Here is a 7533-nt window from a genome sequence, read left to right as displayed (position 1 = left end):
CTAGCGTGCTGTCATCAACCTTGTCTAAACTGACCCAAGTAATTCCCTCTCTAAGTCTGATGAAGCAGAGTGCAGTAGTTGGCTGAGAGGAAAGGGGCTATTTCAGAAAGAAGTGACTAAGTTAAACCAAGTTAGACCGTGCAGGTGAGCTCAGATGTTCTTTACAGCTCTGAGTGCAATTGCAATTCATTCAGGACTTCACAATGAACCTTTCTGGTTATTTAAGAAAATGCAGTCTATTTTTATATATATATATATTTACTGAAAAGTACTGGCAAGCAAAGAAAGAGTTAAAACAATACTAACAGCTAAATCAAAGAAAAACACGAGTAGTGGAACATCACATAGCAACGAGAGAATTGTGATGGAGAAATGATTGCAGTGTAGAAAGGGCACAAAAGAACAATATAAAAGACTAAGTTATAAAAAGAATTTCACAATTTTATGTAAAGGGAAAATATACATAAATAGGGAAGATGTAGAGAGCTAAAGAAAATGCTTTTGAAAGCTCAAAATCTTTGTGTTTAGCACAGAACTATAATATTTTACAACATTTTGTTTTACAAAAACTTTTCAGTCCTGAAAATTTCTACAGATAGAGGACGCAGATGTTTATAGACCTTATAGTGGATCAAGGACAAAAGAGATACTTAACGATTTTTTTCTGGTTTGCTCTCTAACAGAACAACAACTGGAATTTCATTTTGTGAGCCTTTAGGAGATATCCCTGGTTGATTCGAACGCCCCACTGGTGGCAAATCTGCCACTGCTTCCTTTAAACTGTTTCAGTTATTAATTACACTCAGTTAAAAAACTGAATCTTATTTCCAATGCAAACTTTGCTGACTTTTTCTATTCTCTGCTATGAAATCAGACTCAATCTACTAACAGGGTAAGTAAATTTTTTAAGGCACAAATTATTTTTTAAAAATGTTCTCTGAACTTCTTTTAAAGAATTAAAGCATTGGGAAAACGGTCACAGTTTACATTAATTCAATACAGTTCCATCCATTATGAGAGTTTTGGGTGGGTTTTTTTATTTTATTTTTTTTAGATCACATACTCCAAGAGGTGTAGAAGGGTGTTGCTCACTCACACAGCTTTCCAAAGCTTCTGGAACATCCCAACAGTCTTACGCTTCCCTGAAGTCCTTGGATTATCCAGGAGACTGCTGCCTATCAGGAATAAGGGGTGAGACACGGTGAAGGACCATCACTGCTTGGCAAATTCTCACTACCAGTCTCCACATCAATCCCTGCATTCAGAGATAATAGCTAGGATGATGTTTATAAAGTATTTTCAAGGTGATTTCCAGCTTGCATTAAAAAGACCTCACTGCATCTTGATTATCTGATGAGGCAACTTCTAGGAATCTGTTTTCCGGTCTCCTATCTCTCTTTTTAAATTCTTTCCTACTTAGTTCCTAAAGAGAAGAATTCATGTTTGGAAAGACAGGGAGCTGGGGAGATAACTGTGGTGTTGCTGTTGGCGGATTTCCTGCACTCAGACCCACAGTGCACCAGGGAAATTGTGACTACTGCAAAGACAGTAAGGGCTGAAAAGCTGACTGGAGACAGGGATTAACCCTCATGCTAGGATGTTCACCTCAAATCCAAGCTTCAAAGGTTAGGCTGGATGGGTCCCACAAGCTAAAGGCTTCCTACAGAGGTGGGCAGTGGACTTACAGCAGTGGCACAATGACCCATAGAAGCTGCATCTCTGTGAAGGAGAGAAATTCCCCCCCAGAATTAGGGATTTAAAAGTCAGAATAATCTCTTTAGCCCTAACTACAAATGAAACAATTTCCAAGGCAGTATTCCTCAACCTGAAAAGTCTCTCTTTTTCATAGAAAATAAATTCAAACAGAAATGCTACGAGGCAGGGGTGAGGGGGGAACCATCTCAAAGAAAATAATTATTTAGAAGTCTTAAAATCTGGGAGGCACGTTTATTTTGAAAATATAAGTTTCTACCAAAGCAAACGTTACGCCTCCAGCAGCTCCCTCCACATCCTCCCTTGAGAGCATGCAGGGTGACTGCAGGAATGCTGCGGACAGTGGGGCTGAAGCCTGGCAGAACAAGAAGTCAGAGAGAGCGTATTGAACAATACCGCCTTAAGTTAAAAAACTTACATTTGCTTATTGTATCCCACTGAAGATGTAAGTGCTTTTTCCAAACCAGGGCATCAGTCCATAAACAGATGGAAGTCCAAGACTCACCCTCCCTTAACAAAGCACCATTCCTGTCATACAGCCATACAACCCACGTAAGCAGTGTCTGTAAAACAATCTTCTATTATGGCCCAGGACGTTGCAGCTGCAAAAGAGTTGCTATCAAACTCAGCCCTTTTTTGTGCGGATGTACAGACAACTTTACCACCACCATCTCACCAAGAGACAGTTCCAGCTCTCTGGGGGCAGCCAAGGGCTGCAGCAGGACCTGCGCTGCTTCTCAGGAACCGGGCGAATGGCAAGGGCAAATCTGCAGGAATGTGGGAGACATCATGGGTCTGGGAGCCTGACGAGGTCTGGTCTTGATGGATGGAAAACTGCCATATGAAATAGTCCCCCTCTACACCTTCCCGTAGAAAATCCAGTTCCTGCTCCATTATTCCCCGTTTTCTATGTTACCATAGTTGCACCACTAGAAATCACTCTCGAAGGGATGGTTCTGCTGCAGACAGGATGGAGTAAGGAGGCAGCTGAAAAAGGGGCTGCAAGAGGGGAGATCTGCACTCACCAAGCAGGGACATAGCATGGACAGGTACAGAAACCAGCTGAGCATAAAGATGCATGGCCACAGCCACCTCTTGGTTTCTATTTTACTTCCAGGACAGGTCTCCAGCATAGGCAACTGGCTACCTAACCTGTGCCTGAAGCCCTGGTAATAGGGCTCGTCTTGTGAACTGTGGCCCTAAAAAAAAATCCTACAGGGTGACTGTTTCCCTTGAGGAATTGGTTGGGGAGCATTTCCAGAAGCTGGAGAATGCACTGAAATCAATCAAATTAAAAGGTGGTATATGAGAATAGGAATGAATAAACCTCGAGGGATGTCATTTGTCATTTACTGTACTTGTTAAAAGTTACAAAACAGCAGTTCGGCAGAGGTTACGGAGAGGACAATGCAAGAATACAAACTTTCAACCCATTTCCAAAACTGTTACGGTTCCAGTATTTTCCAGGAAGATGAAAAAATCATAATGAGGTAAATATTAAGGATTAGAATTAGACTTCTTTTTTTCCCCTAATGTCAGAGTAATAAGTTATTCAGACCTTTCAATTGCCAGCAGCCACCGCTTATAAGGTGAGAAATCCTGATCCGGTCATCAAGACTTTTTGGACAATAAAATGTCCATGAACAAACACACAAAAATGATAATAAAGAAAACTGCACAGCCAGAGGTCAGACATACTTTATACTAGGAACTGAACTCTGATAATTCACAGTAGATTAAATTCAGCAGCAGTAGAGGCTTAGCAAGAAATTTGGATGTTAGGAAGATTTAAGCTGGGAATAGGCCTTATTCTTATTTTACCAAAGGCCAGGCATAGACTCATACATGTTTATGAGGAAAGAGCACAACTGACTAAATTTCAAAGAATGGTCTGCGTAGAAAATAGTTTGGTCATATCAGGGTCTATGGAAAATACTGTCAAAAGTTAGAGGGCAATAACTGAAACTTTCATCAGCAACTTTCAACTTCCAAATGTCAAAAGCCAAAAGCCATGGCTAAGAATACTAAGTATGGAATGGTTTTGAGCACATTCTTTTCATCTTCCAATGTGAAACAGGATTTTGGAAGAAAGCAAGTGTTTACGATCACAAGTTTTGTTACTCAATATCAAGCTTATGACTTAAAAATGTTTTGAGGGATATATTTCATTTATTATGCTTTAAAGTCCAATTCCATATCCCTTGGAAATAACACAATGTCTTTGATTATAGAGAGTGGCAGAAATACTCAGAGTAAAGCACGAGACTCAGTAGCTCCGGGCTACACTGTGCCACCCCGGGTGAAGTCTGCGTGGCACAGCGAGCAAGGCATCAGGCTGAGGACCCAACAGCAGCATTCTCCTAGGTTTGCTGCAAAGCAAGTGTGACCCTGTGCTCATCACTGCCTCCTTCATCCGCCTCACGTGCTTATGCTACATACATTTCATGGCACGAGACCATGGCTTGCAGAGCTGCTGCCATGGGCTGCTGAGTCCCACACAAACCATGAGAGCACCCAGATTTAGCCGTCAGGACACAGAGAAGCCTGCATCTCACAGCGGGGAATTTCTTTTGGCAGTTGCAGACTTCACATGGGAGAATCCATCTTGGCATCTACTTTGAAATAAAGTAATTATTCATGGGCCAGGCAGCCCCTTCCATGTGGCAGAGCCCTGCAGCCATTCCCATACCATCGCATGAATGGTTCCAGGATTCCGTAGGACGTTCCTGCGCAGAGGAATCACAGGCTGAATTTTTGCAGTGATGGAGGGAAGGGAATTTGCAGGGCAGTGGGGCAAAACTGCCTGTCATTATTATTAGCAGGTGACTACTACTGTAGTCATGTGCTGTCAGAGTTAAATTACAGCCTGCCGAGATCTTTAGTTATTCCTGTCCATAACCTATTCTTGAGAGGCAGCTGCTGTTGAAGAGACGATATAATTTTGATACCTGCTTAATTTGTGTACCTATATCCTGCCTGACAGAATGATTTCTCTAGCTTTATAAATGGATCCATGTTCCTCTCAATTGGCATTCACTCCTCTTGCTGCAAGAGCATCCGTCTGCCTGAAATCTTTAGAGAAACAGTTCATAGGGAGCAATTAATTGTGATCTCTCTCAAAAAAATTAGTCCCTATTTTTCCTCTGACAAATGAAGACATTGTTCCAACAATATTTTCCTTCTCCACTGACAGTGCTAAATATTTATATCCTGTGCCTCGTAGAAATGCTAGTCTCCTCATGAATAAACACCAGGCTAACAACGAGCAGCTTCCAAGGAGGACACACGGTGCAGCTGACCTGTTCACACTCCTTCCCCATTTTAAATACCAGGTTCCCCATGACAGCCATTTAAAATCAACACTGATCCTGATACCTGACCCAAGGTTTTTTGTGTTTGCCAGAAAACATACTTAAATAGGCCCATCTTGGCACTAGGTAACAAACAAGTCCAAGTCTCGCATTGTAAAATGTTACAACCCAACCCATATATTAAAAATGCAGAAATAAAACACATGCGGTGTTGGGAAGCCTTGGTAAACCTGTCCCATTTCTGCCAGCTCCCGTTTCATTGCGTGAGCAAGCATTGGTGTGCCACGTTCCCCTTTACTCTCCAGGTCTGTGCAGGTTGACCTCTTTAGCACAGAGGCTCTAATTGGAAGGGGAAGGTTCCCCTAGTAACCACCATGGCCTGATCCTGCAGACAGCCCATGCTCCCCATGAGGAATGGCCTCACGACTGTTGAATGTGTGTTCAAAACCCTGCACTCCCCACTTTCCAGATGTTCTTTCGTCAAAGCACATGCTGGGCTGGGAGCTGCTCAGATTTCCAGGTGAGGCAAAGCTGCTGAGCAGCACTGGGCACCCACCTTCAGCACCACCAGCCAGCAGCAAGCCTTCTTCCCCAGAGCAAAGCTTTTGCTGCCTTCTACATTTTCACTTCAAGTTTGAAAGGAGGAGCAAAGGAAGAAAATAAAGTTATGATGGCTGCTGATGTTGTTTTCACCATTTAGCATTTTACTCTTCTGCAGTTTAGGATTACCTCATGCACCAGGAAACAGACGCATCAGCTCTGCTTCTGCCCAAGCCCTCCATCTCCCCAGGACTCCACCTACAGCAAGGCCATTTACAAAGATGTCAAAATAATCATACAACTACATTTATGAGGTTTCTTTGTTGTAAAGCGTATCAGAAAGGCAGCCAATTTACAGCAGCAGAAGAGCTTTGTATTCCAATTACTGCAAAGTAGGACTCTAGCAATAATCAAACTAAATAGGTTTTCTCTTCTGGGAGGTGAGTATATGAGCTGATGTGAGGATTTTTGTTACATTAAGGGACTGGCCAAACTATTGGCTGAAACTACAGAACTGTTCCCAAAAGGGGCAGTCCCACACTCTCTACTCATATGGCTATTCAGTATTTTTCCACATTTTAGGATGATTTCCCCTTTTGCTTATGCAGCTGCTAGTTGTTCTCATATTTACATCATCTCTTCTTTCTCCTTTCCTTCTTAAACCTCCAATTATTGCATGCCTATCATAAGCCTTCATGATGTTCCTCCCAGCTTCTGTTGTCTGTCATCAATACCGCACTGCCCTCTCCTTCACAGGGCTTTTCAATCCTCAAAACCCACTTCCCTCTGGAAAAACTGATCAGCCTGCAGCAATCTTTCCTTCAGCTTTGGCCCTCTTATTACCACGCACAACTCCCATTTGAAATTACCCCATCAATATTTAACTTCCATCATTACATCTGGTATGGAAAATGCACACTCCCATCCCTTGTTTGCTCGCTCCTGCCAAGCACTGCTGGAAATTATTCCTATGATGTCAGGTAGCAAGAACAAGCCCAAGTAAGGTAAACAAAGTTCTACATAGCTTCTCTTAAAAAACAATGCAAAAATCTCCCATCTTTTCTGCACAAGTAATTACAATTCCTCCATATGACTCCAGAGAGGCATGTTTCTGCTGCTAAAAAAATTCCTACACCTTTGCTTTTATAGATGAACTAGCCTATGCATGAGCCAACCCCTTCTAAACATTTCCCTGAAAACTGCATTGGCATAAATTAAGTAACCCACCGAATGGCATGAATAGTCCAAAGTCCATGGAAGGCCACTCACACAGAGCCCATGGCAGGAGCTTGATTCTGTTATTTAAAAACACTGAAAGCATTCAGCTATTGAGTTCCATTTCTCGGTACTTCCAGTACCGTTTTCCAGATGGAAAGGAAACTGAACACTTCATGTTTAAACAATCACTTTATTTTGATCCCAATAACACTTACCAATGAACAAAAAACAACCCAAACACTTCTTTCCTCTGGACAGAAAATTTATCAGGAATTACCTACCTTGCCAAGGTCCCATCTGCACAACATTATTTGATCATGTGTAAAGAGGAATCCAGAAACATCGTTCCTAATAGTATTGAGATCTCAAATAAATATGTTTGTTTATTTTCTGAAAAATTAGCTTTTAAATCCTCGCAGTTGCCCGACTCTTCGCAACAGCCTAGTAGAGCTTTTGTTTTATTTAAAGGTCTATCACCACCTGTCAGTGCAGCATCAAGAAAATGCTAGAATGTGCCGTTAGTCCAGAGCCTGGGTAGGACAAATGAGCTTTTTTAGTAGCTGTAGTGTATTAATGCCTTGTTAGAGTTTCTTATATGTCTCCTGCTAATAGGAATAACCTCTGGAGCAATAGCAATTTATCCATACATCTAGCTCACACCGCTTGTCACAGTTAGTAACAGCTGATAAACCTCTTGGGCTGCTTTTCATCTTCCGTAGAAGCACTCTCATTCTAGAATACATTATTTTAA

The sequence above is a fragment of the Falco punctatus genome (genome assembly GCF_963210335.1).
Source record: "Falco punctatus genome assembly, chromosome: 4".
Taxonomy (NCBI): domain Eukaryota; kingdom Metazoa; phylum Chordata; class Aves; order Falconiformes; family Falconidae; genus Falco; species Falco punctatus.
The sequence above is the reverse complement of the archived record's forward strand: the minus strand, read 5'-3'. Positions refer to the sequence as shown.